A 12,500-nucleotide genomic window follows, 5' to 3' on the forward strand; every position below is an offset into this window, starting at 1 on the left:
ATAAACAGCACATGCTGAACACTTTGCGTTGATCTCCAATAACAAGCCCTTCTCTGCTTCTCTGCATAGTTTTCTACTTGTGCTGAAAAAGGACGACCATAAAGGGCCGACATTTTTAAATGAGCGAATTCATTTGACTGAAATCTACATGATTTCTGCATAAAAGCTCATTTCGTTTCATAAACCCCCTTTTCATTGTAAACGCACATCCTCTACGGCGGCTCCTTTGTTTGTTTCCCTTTCACTGGCCTGTATTCAGGTAGCGGCCAAGTCCTTTGTGTGGGCAGAGTCATGGGAAACTCCCAACCAAACAATAATAATGCTCCGTCAGCTCCAACCCAACACTGACTGATGACAGATAAGCGTGTGTGTGTTATGGGGAACATGCTCATGGGTAAGTTTTGCAGGCAAATGTATAAGAGTCAGATGAAGAAAGCAGGATGAATCCTGGAACACGGAGCTGCTTGGTTCATGCCGCCGCTTAAAACCTTGAACCTAATCATTTACAAACCTGGTTCTCTATGAAAACCAAAGCACTTCTTCTATGGCATTGCTAAAGGAACCCTAGTGTACAGTTTACAGTACTTTCTATGAATGTTGGGCCTTCAACCTATGAAAAAACCTAAAATTTTAAGAATTTTGGAGCTTTTGGAGGTTATTGTGGAAGCGTCCAACCTGGTAATGCTGGATATAACCAGGGGCGCTGCCAGGGACGTAGGGCCCCATGAAAAGATATTCCACTGGGTCCCACAACTCCCGCTCCACAACGCCGCTCTGCGCTCACAGCAACGCAGCCAGGGTTTATTAAGCCTTAATGCATTGATATAGCAGAGCCCCGGGTGGGCATATTGCTTAGGGGGGAGTCTGAAGTGTGTGAGGGATAACAGCGCTGGCTGGTCCAGCTCTGTGATTTCACCCTCGAGTGAGTCTGGGACAGCGATCAGCGTCTGCTCCCCCTCTCACATCAATAACGACTGGCCTGATTATGAGGGCCTCACAAGTTCTCAGGGTTCCCTCAACTGAGAAAAGTTCTGCTCAAGTTCCTCAGCACAGAGGTTAATCTGGAAGTCCAACCTGGACGTCCAACCTGGTCACTCTGGATATGACCAGAGGCGCTGCCAGAGTGTTTGGGCCCCTTTGAACCAAAAATGGTTCTTCTATGGTTCTTCAGTTATAGGACCTTTATTTTGAAGAGTGTACAAACACAAACCTTGTATCTCCAAAACATTACCATTACATATAAAACAACACCATCATCTTAAATGTGGTCTAAACAAATGGAATATATGGACAAAAGTATTTGGACACCTGCTCATTCATTCATTTCTTCTGAAATCAAGGGTCTTGAGTTGGAGTACAAAGAAGAAGAATTTCCACTAGATTTTGGAGGAGCATTGCTGTGAGGATTTGATTGACTTGATTGGATTCAGTGGCAAGAGCATTAGCGAGGTCAGGATGTTGAATGATTACCACCCCACCTCCATCACCCCTAACTACTTAACTCATCTGAAAAGTACTGGATGGAGCACCACCACCATCATTCCAGAGAACTCAGTTCTTCCACTGCTCCACAGCTCAGCTCAATGCAACTGGGGGGGGGGGGGGGCTTTATACCCCTCTACTAGCTCACGCCTGGCATTATTAGCCAGCATGATGCCAATAGGTTCATGTATATCTGCTTTTTTAGGGACTAGACAATCTGTGTGTGTGTGTGTGCATGTGTGTGTGTGTGTGTATTTGCACATCAGTGCCAGCAGTGGGTGCAACTTAAAGTCACCAAATGCATTCATTAGAAGGGGTGTCCACAAACTTTTGGACATGTAGTGTTTAATGGCTCATTTGGAGGTTGTTGAACGTATTGTTAGTACTTTTATTGAGGGAAGGTGTATTTTTATTGGCAAATCCTTTTCCTCATTGCAATAAATAAATGCTTACAACAAGGAAAAGTACCTCATTCATCGCAGATTGAGAAATATTACACAGCTATACTACAATTAAGATGCTTTCACTGGCCAAGATATCATTTTTCACAGTGAAGAACAAAGAAACAGGATTTTTAATAACAGTACCAATCATTTTGGACCATTTCTATTGATCCGTTCATCATAAACTGTTCACACAGTGTAAACAACAGCTGGTGTTTTCAGGTGGTGTTAAAATACTATGAACATCTGATGTGACAGCAATGATATACTGGTTACTGTGAAGAGTAATAATGGAGGAACGAGCCAGAGCCTTCAGGGCGAGTGTAGAAATGCCATTTATGATGGTAGTGGAAGATGGAGAACAATGGGAAAAGCACTACAGCTGTGTGAGAGAGCTTATTTTTTTTTTGTGTGTGTGTGTGTGTGTGTGGAGGTGTTCAGCTTAAAGGCAAATGGTTTTGCCCTAAAAGGCGAAAAGTGTGGGGTAGGCCGCCATGCAGAGTGAAAGAGAGAGAGAGAGATGGGGAAGGAAGGGAGTGTCGGAGCTTTGGGACTCTGTAGCTTTCAGAACAATGGAAAAGCGCCTGAAATCATTAAATCCTCGGCTGCTGGGAAAAAGGCAGGGATAGAAAAAGAAAAGCTGCTTTGTCGTACATCAGTTAAACCCACCTACAGCAGAGGGGTAATTAGACTAGAATAGAACACATGTACAGTATGAGTGTACGCAACAAAGACCATGTATTTCCAATCTGTGTTCAACAAAAGAGCATCATCTGTACTGTTATGGGGGGGAAACCTGCTCCTGTGGCAGAAAGGAAAGAGAAAGAGGTAGGAGGGGGAAATACACTGTCAGAAAAATAGGGCCCAAGAACGGTTCTTCTACAGCATCGCTCAAAGAACCCTTAATAGGACCTTTGTAGGACCTTTATTTTAAAAAGTGTTCATGCAAACAATCATTTTAGATAATAATAGAAATAGAAAAAAACCAGGCAAGCCTAGTTATGCTGGGCCGCAATTGGCTGCATAGAATCATCACTGGCATTTCAGCAATGGTGAGTTTGTTTGGGGACCCAAACATCCTCTATTCTGTTTCCTGTAGCATTTAAAGTGACCCTGCCAGGTAAAGGACTCAAGCCTGGCCCTCAGGGACCACATATTTACTGGAGTTTAGATATGAAGGGCCCAGGACCTCATCGATGCCCGATGCTAACACAGCAATACCATTGCTAACACTGTGATAGCGATGGTAATCCCCTCTAATAGTGATGCTAACGCCATAATAGGCCATCAGCTGGCACGCTAACACCACAGCAGCTGTGCCAGGCGAGGCCGTCGGCCAGCGCTCTGCTAATGCCGCGGTAGTGATGTTGATGTTGCGATTGATACAGACTTTGACACACACGTTAATGACACAGCGTGTCTTTGCACCACTTCCCTTAAAACATACGGTAATATTTCAAACAAGGAGATCCAACCTCAGCTTACCTAAGACTACAGCTCCTCTCAGAAGCACAGATACTTGTGAGCTTTGCGGCTAAATGTATCCCCCAGACCATCAGTAGTCAAGTCAAGTCAAATATATCTGTATAGCTGTTGTCGTCACAAAGCAGCTTTACATAATTAGTAATTAGTAAAAGACAGAAAAAAAGAAATAACGTAAGAAGACATGAAGGATCAGAGACCCTCAGTGACCCCCAACGGCAACAGTGGCAAGGAGAACCTCCCTCAGAGCTGGAGGAAGAAACCTTAGGAGGAACCAAGACTCACAAGGGGGACCCGACCCGTCCTCCTCTGATCAGAACTATTTATAAATTATTGATAAAAATGACCAAACCATCTAAACTGTGGAACTGCTCTGATCATAATCATAATATATTAATCAGGGTGTAGTAGAACTTAATATAGTCATGGCAGTGATGGTCAGAGTAATGATAGTTAATAGTGGTGATATTAATAGTGGCAGATAGTTAAAAGTCCAGTACCATAAAATGTCTCATGTAGGCAAATAAGAGGCAGTTCTTGCTCAAAAATAAAAATAAATAAATAAATAACGTAACCAAAAGAAACTTAAATGTAGTCCAGATATGAAATATTTATCATTTGGAGAGTGCTGAAGGATATGAGATGATTATCTCTATATACAGAGATACATTTAGGTATTTTTTATCAATTGAAAGGGTTTTTATTGGCAATTTCAATTAATGCTGAAATCAGTCCAAAAAAAAAACAAAAAACAAAAGGACTAGAAAAAGCAAAGCAGCTTAATTAAACCCGCAGACTCATCATAGCCTCAGTTAAAAGGCCCAAAAAAGGCTGTTTTCCAAAATGACATTGCTCAAAAACTCTTTGAAGGATCTTTATTGTCTTAACAGTGTATGGTGTACACCCCACAAATCTAAAATAAATAAATAAATAAATAAAAAAATCTTAAATGTGGTAAAATGATGGTATTTTCATATCTTCTGGGTGTGCACTACACTATCTGGATATTGGAAGGCTACCCATCAAGCTATTTGTATTATATTCCAGACAAATACACATTTAACTTCTGTAATTCTGTGTATCAAAGATAAGAGATGACTGTCTGTGACAATGGTTGTCCACTGAACTGTCCACTGAACTGTCCACTGAGTGGAATGACAGTGTTTATGAGATTTCTGTTATGGAGATGCTAACTTATTCCTTAAGAACTCAAAAGGACAAATTTGCTCAAATTTGGTTGAAATGGCTAGACTACATAAGACCCAGAGACAAGACTTCATTTAAACGTAAGTGACTTAAAAAAAAATCAATTTAAAAACAGTAATTTAATCATAAGAGGAAGTTGAGAATTTACATTTTTTATTTATTCATTTATTATTTTGTAAAAATCTTCCTCAATGGTGCTCTTTGTTTGTAACAGGAATTCAAATTATAATGTTTGGAACAATAACTGGGACACTGTACTGTGTTGCAGGTGAATTTTGTAATTATATTTCCTCTTCTTTAAAAGAGTTTTTTGTCAATAAAAAGAAAATTTGTCAAAAAAAAGGAAATTGAAGATTAAAGATTGTCATCAGGATATTATAAGATTATTTCATTTTATTGATCTTTTTAGCATTTAATCAGGTAAAACTCATCTTTTTATTTTTGTTATTTCAATAAATGATGCTGAAATAGTTAAATCCATGGCTGCTGGTTTAACGAAAGACTGGAAAATTAATAGCAGCTTAGTTGTACATCAGTTAAACCCACCTCCAGCAGAGGGGTAATTATATTATAGAAGACTATCAGAATCAGAATCAGAATCAGAATCAGAAATACTTTATTGATCCCAGGAGGGAAATTACAGTTGTTACAGTTGCAACCACTGATGTAAGAATAAACACTATAAAATAAAAATAATTTAAAAAATAAATAAATAATAAAATTAAATATAAAATAAACACTCAAAAACACAAAAAATAATTTAAGAAAATAAATAAAAAATTGGAATAAAATAAAATAAAATAAATAAATATATTCTTTTAATGTATTAAAGAAAGATCCTGCATTTCCAGTAGAAATGTAAAACAAAAGGGCATCAGCTCTGCTGGTTTGGTTCTCACTGGTGCTTTTGGTGCTTTAGGCTCCTGTTGCCGAACTACACAATGTGTGTTTTCTGTTGTTGACATGGTCAGATGTCACCATTTTAATCCCATTTTTACTATGCTAATTAATATAATAACAAACCAACTCAATGAAACAAGTGAATGCATAAAGACTATAAAACGCTTGGGATACACCACTCCAGAAATCAATAAAATGCATCTTTATAGGCTGTATCATTGCATTACGGCAATGCCAGGCCCCTCCACTCTACTCAAAACCACACTGATTGTTGCCAAGATCCTGATAAATAGAAACTAAGCAAATTTCCTAAAGCTAGAACTAAAACAGTTGACATGAGGATTTATCCTCTCATCCCATCCCATCCCCCACTGACTGGGGTTTCTGGAAGAGTGTCATTAGCCCTCCTCCTCCTCCTCCTCCTCCTCCTTCTCCTCCTTCAGTGCCATGTGTGCAATGAGCATCTCAGTGCCCCCAAATCTCCTCTTGGCCTTAGGTACCCTGGGGATTACCACAGTCTTGTCGCTTCCACAGAGGCCAGTCTGCTGATGCTCTGTCTTTTGCATGTATTTACATGTAAATGGTGCTGCAGGAGAGGGGGCAGTTGTCAGGGCACATGTCTTTTGGACATTAATAACAGTGAAATTGAAAGAGTATTAGATCTAAGCTGTCATTAAAGTGTTATTTTACCAAAAAATTATAATAATAAAAAATAAATAATATATATATTTTTGGTAAAATAATAGACACTTTAATGACAGCTTAGATCTAATACTCAATTATACACAATTATACCAATAATAATAATAATAATAATAATAATAATAATAAAGTATATAGATATATACAGTATATATACAGTATATATATATATATATTATTTTTTATTTTTTTATTATTTTTATTTTTTTTGCGAAATCTATGCTTGATAGGAAAGATCTAGCAAACAAATGATCTTCAGATTTCCGTAAAACACAAATCTGAAGGTAAAAAAAAAGGTTTTTAACATAAAACCAATAACATGTGCATATTAATTTTGTGTAAAATTACACTGTATGTGCAAAAGTATCCAGACACCACTTCTAAACTGTTGAATTCTGCTATTTTAAAATGCACCCATGTTTAATCTCCATGGAAAAGCACTGCCAATGGAACTGGAGGGAATGGACACATTTTAGAAACCATACATGAGCCTAAGGTCACCATTCCCGATGCTGAGCCTGGGCCAGAGGGGTATAAAGCCCCCCTCAGCATTGAGGGGGGCTTGAGCTGTGGAGCAGTGGAAGAACTATGTTCTCTGGAACGGTGGCTGGAGCTCAATCCAGTACCTTTAGGATGAGCTGGGATGGCAGAACCTTCATGCAGTACCTTCACTGAGTCTCTCATAGTGGGGCAGTGGTGGCTCAGCGGTTAGAGCTCCGGGCTGTCGATAACAGGGTTGTGGGTTCGATTCCCGGGCTCGGCAAGCTGCCACTGTTGGGCTCTTGAGCAAGGCCCTTTACCCTCTCTGCTCCCCGGGCGCTGGAGTTGGCTGCCCACCGCTCTGGGTGTGTGTGTGTGTGTGTGTGTGTGTGTGTGTGTGTGTGTGTGTGTGTGTGTGTGTGTGTGTGTGTGTGTGTGTGTGTGTGTACTCACTGCCCCTAACACATGTGTGTGTGTGAGTGTGTGTTCACTACCAGATGGGTTAAATGCGGAGGACACATTTCGCTGTACACTGTACAGTGACAAATACGTGCACCTTTTATAGGGCTGAGCGCAATCAAATTCTCCGCTTAGCAATGTTCCACGTCATTGTAAGCTGCCCTTGATTTAGGAAGAAACACTGGGGAAGTGTCCACAAACTTCATTGTATACAAAGGAGGCATAGATAGGAATTTTGACATATTTTTTCAAAGATCAAATCAAAAATCATAACATCACAAATTATTAATTAGTTTATTATAAACTAATTGATTTAAAATACAAAAGTGGCTGAAAAATATGTAATTAAATCCCTGGTCCATACAGTCCATATAGACCTAAATTAAGCTGCATACTCATGACATAAATCCATCTGTTAAAGCAGTTTAGCTCCGCCCCCTCATACTGTAGATACAAGCAGTATTACAAAATGAACCGCTTTTGAGTGACACAAGCCGTCATTCAGAAACATTATTTACATATAGTTAAAAGCCTAGCGACAGAAACAGACTGTTTAATTGTAAGTGATGAATAAATTAAAAAGGAATTAGCATATTGGAAATGGCCACGTGAAAATAAATGTACCTAAATATAGCAAATGAAGTACAAAGGGCTCTGAGTGGTCTAGCGGACTAAGGCACTGCCACTATGACCCCCTGGATCGTTCAGATCTCTAGCTATGCTGCTTTGCCATCAGCAGCCGGAGTCAGAGTGAGCACAGCCGGCCTTGCTCTCTCAGGGGTGGATTGATGGCACTTCCTCCCCACATCTCTCCTAGTGTGATGTTGGTCAGCCCAGGCATCTGTCAGCTGTTGTAATGGAGCTGGGGAGCCCGGCTGGCTACCTTACCTTGAAAAGAGGCGGTGGCTGGCTTCACATGTGTCCAGTCTTCACCCTCCTAGTGTTGGGGGCATTGCTAGTGATAGGGGGAGTTCACATGAATGGGGATTGGGTCATTGGCCTTTTAAATTGTGTAGAAAATGGAGTAAATTCATAAATAAATAAATAAAAAGGTAAAGAAATGAAAGAAAAATGTAATATATAAGTCTCAAGGAGGAGAAAAGAGGAAAACGATGATATTTACAAATTTAGATATCACAATTTGAACAGGCCTGACCACAAAATGAAAGAGAACTAGACTTAACTGCTGGAGAATTTAGTGAATTTACAGTGTAGTGTTTCTTTTTCATGGTAGGGAAGGATACATAAATAAAACACTGAAATGACAATGAAACATTATCAATAGCAATATGAAAACAACTTGGCCCAGTGTGATAACCAATAATAGCTTAGGCCTTGAAGACGCCTGGCCGTCCCTTTCCATCAGTTTGGCCTTTCAGACACAATTCCGATGAGAATCTACTGTAGACTGGGATTTCTGCCACTGCTGGTAGACCCGTATGACCGTATGCTTCCGTACCCCGGCAGATTCAGCTACTTCTATCACACTACGGTCTTTGGCCACGCCCAAAGCAGTCACTCCTTTAGCCAATCATTAACTGTGTCTGCTTTTGCGATCCATTTTCCACACATCCAACAAGACCCTCACTGTACTGTACTGTACTAACCCTAACCCTAACCCAAGTCTGAGTTCCGTCACACACTCTGCAGGTGTTTATAGCTCCTGCAGGAGCCTGAAATGACTAGCAAGGTCCCTAGACATGCAAGGTCACTCTGCAGTCTTTCATGAAACAGAGGAAAGTGACCTGGCAAAAAAAAAAAAAACACCCCTGCAAGCTTGCCTAGTCAACTTCCTGGTTTTCTGTCATTCAACATGCTTCTCTCACTATACAGCAGGTCTGATCTGATAGCCGGGGGCAGTGACACAGTCTGCATGTGTTGCAACATTCTTTATGAAAATATGGACATCTAATAGATTTTATCATGACAAACTGTCTAATGTATTTTTCTGTAATACGGCGCATTTGCCCTCAAGTACACATGAATCCATTATCAGCGACACAAAAGTAGGTTATTAGCATTTTGATGAAAAAGCAGTGAGAGAGATTCATGAGCCCTTCTTTTTTCTGCTTGGCTTTCTATCCATTTAACATGCAGTAGACTTTGTATGTCACAGAATTGGCCTAATCTGCCATAACATTAAAACCACCTGCCTAGTATTGTGTAGGTACCCCTTGTGCCACTAGGTCTGATCCGTCAAGGCCTAGGCACCATTAGATGTTAGCAGCACATGAGATGGGGCCTTCATAAGCGTCAATGAGCCTTGGCCATGACCCTGTTGCCGGTTCACTGGCTGTCCTTCCTTGGAGCTTTTTTGGTAGGTACTGACCACTGCATACCCGGAATACCTTAAGATACTGCCTGATGTTGTGGAGATGTTCTGAGCCAGAAGTCTATAACATCACAGTTTGGTTCATGTCAAAGTGTCTCAGATTCTTACACTTGAACATTTTTCCTGCTTCAACACCTCCGCAATCACCTTCAAGATAGACTGTTCACTTGCCGCCTAATATATGAGGCCGGGTACCGATCTTAGATGATTAGTTTTCCAACTGATCCCAAGAGAGTTCTACTGCTCCACAGCTGGGGGGCTTCATACCTGACAAATGAGATGAAGCATTAGCCACAGCTGCTCCAGAGCGTCCCATTATTTTCTGACTGAGCCTTGTGCTCAGTTCAATGCCTTTGTCAGCATGAGGTGGACCTTAAAGTAATGTTCATTAAAAGCCAGGGCGTCTGGATACTTTTGGACGTAAAGTGGATCCTGTGTAGGCCTCTCCCACAGATTACCTCTTTCCTCGTCTAATTAGCTGCTCCACAGTGTTTGATAAATCACATGCTACTGCCAGGAAACCTCACTGAAGAACCACATGCTGGTTACGGTGCCTGATTCAGGGCGATGTGTGTTTTATGAAGGTGGTTAAAATCGATCACTTTAATTCCAGCCTTCCAATGCTTCTGATGTTTAGCTTATTGTATACTGACATCTAGTGGACAGTAATCAGAGTGCTGCTTGTTGTATATTGAGGTACACTGAGGCCCTCAGGGCTCGCTTCCCAGAGGAACACAGGCAGTGCTTCTCTTCTAAGACTCTAAATAGAGAAAGTAGTGTTCTAACCTCTAAGCAACCCAGTCTTAACCCATTAATGTGTAAAATTTTATGTGTCCTTTGGTCCATATGTTTCATCTGAAGATCATACAAAAGTGACTGTATTCTAGCCCGTATCCCGCATTTTCTTAGATTTGATTATTTTACCCTGGGGTTCATCTGTGACATCTATGTCACAAGTCAGTCATCCATTTTCACACAACAGGCTGTTGTTGTTCTGTCAAGACTGATGTATGTACACAACCTCTTGGTCACATGGAACTGCTTGTAAAAGCAATAATATGTCCTTATTTTTAACCAATCAGAACAAGGTATGCTGCATTTTTTCTATATCACAATTAATTCCTTAATTATCCATTTGTTTTATTACCTGCCTTTTCCTGGTCAGGCTTGCAGGGAGTCCTGTCTGGAGTCATTGGGGACAAGACAGGAGTACCTTTTGGACAGGACAGAGCACCAGTCCACCACAAGTTACCACACACATCCATTCACATCAACAACACGTGACAACACGTAACACATGATCCTACCAGAGCAAGGACTGGATAATAATAATAATAATAATAATAATAATAGTAATAATAATAATAATAACCACAACTAAAACAAATATGCAACAACAACAAAAACATCATCAATAATAACAACAACAACAACAACAACAAAAAATAAATAAATAAATAAAATAATAATAAAAATAAAAGAAATTGTATAACCACATGCAACTCAAAGTGCTTCACAAGTGCTTTAAGTTATGGGTGTAAGAAATTGACAATATAAACACAAGCGAAGCCACATTATTAAGAATAAAAAAAAACTAAAAATAAAGCTACAAAAGTGTATGGCTATAAAATAATTAAATAATTGTAGATCAATCAATTTAAATCAAATTAACATCTCTGATTAAGTAAAATCAGAGAAATAATAAAAAAAACCTGAATATCTATATATCTAAAAAAATATATATATATCTGAATATCTAAAAAACTGAATAGCTATAATTTGTAGCGTATACTGCTTGTCTATTATCCATTCTTAGTATAATAGCATCTGTCTTTAAAGCATGACATTAGGTGCTTTTAGTAGTTTAGGATGAATGGTTTTGGCCCCCAGCAGTAATCTTTTTTGGACCCAGTGGCCCCCTGTCACATGACTATTAAACGAGCCTTCAGAGCTGACCTGTCTGACATTCTGGGTGACTGATTTGTAGAGTCAGTAACAAGCAGTCACTTTCTGACAAGAATATATTGTTAATTTTGGGTTTAGCTACAGTTAGAAAACCTAGCTAGTGTGGTCACCTAAGCGTGCTGAGAGTGTTGAGCTGTTCAATGGCCAGTATTTCCAGCTTCCATCCAGCACCTAGTTTACATAATCAATCCTTCATTTACATCCTGAACACTGACTTCATGTTTATTTGGGTTTATTCTAATGTTATATAGAGTTAATTACAGGTAGACACTCTCACTGACCACTGACTTTATGTATATGTGGGTTTATTATAATGTTATATAGAGTTAATTACAGGTAGACACTCTCACTGACCACTGACTTTATGTTTATTTGGGTTTATTCTAATGTTATATAGAGTTAATTACAGGTAGACACTCTCACTGACCACTGACTTTATGTATATGTGGGTTTATTATAATGTTATATAGAATTAATTACAGGTAGACGCTCTCACTGACCACTGACTTTATGTTTATTTGGGTTTATTCTAATGTTATATAGAGTTAATTACAGGTAGACAATCTCACTGACCACTGACTTTATGTTTATTTGAGTTTATTATAATGTTATATAGAGTTGATTACAGGTAGACAATCTCACTGACCACTGACTTTATGTTTATTTGGGTTTATTCTAATGTTATATAGAGTTAATTACAGGTAGACCCTCTCACTGACCACTGACTTCATGTTTATTTGGGTTGATTCTAATGTTATATAGAGTTAATTACAGGTAGACACTCTCACTGACCATAGATGTTATGCTTATTTGGGTTTATTTTAATGTTATATAGAGTTAATTACAGGTAGACACTCTCACTGACCACTGACTTTATGATTCTTTGGGTTTATTTTAATGTTATATAGAGTTAATTACAGGTAGACACTCTCACTGACCACTGACTTTATGATTCTTTGGGTTTATTTTAATGTTATATAGAGTTAATTACAGGTAGACACTCTCACTGACCACTGACTTCATGTTTATTTGGGTTGATTCTAATGTTA

This window comes from Salminus brasiliensis, chromosome 7, assembly GCF_030463535.1.
Source record: "Salminus brasiliensis chromosome 7, fSalBra1.hap2, whole genome shotgun sequence".
NCBI classification, from domain to species: Eukaryota; Metazoa; Chordata; class Actinopteri; order Characiformes; family Bryconidae; genus Salminus; species Salminus brasiliensis.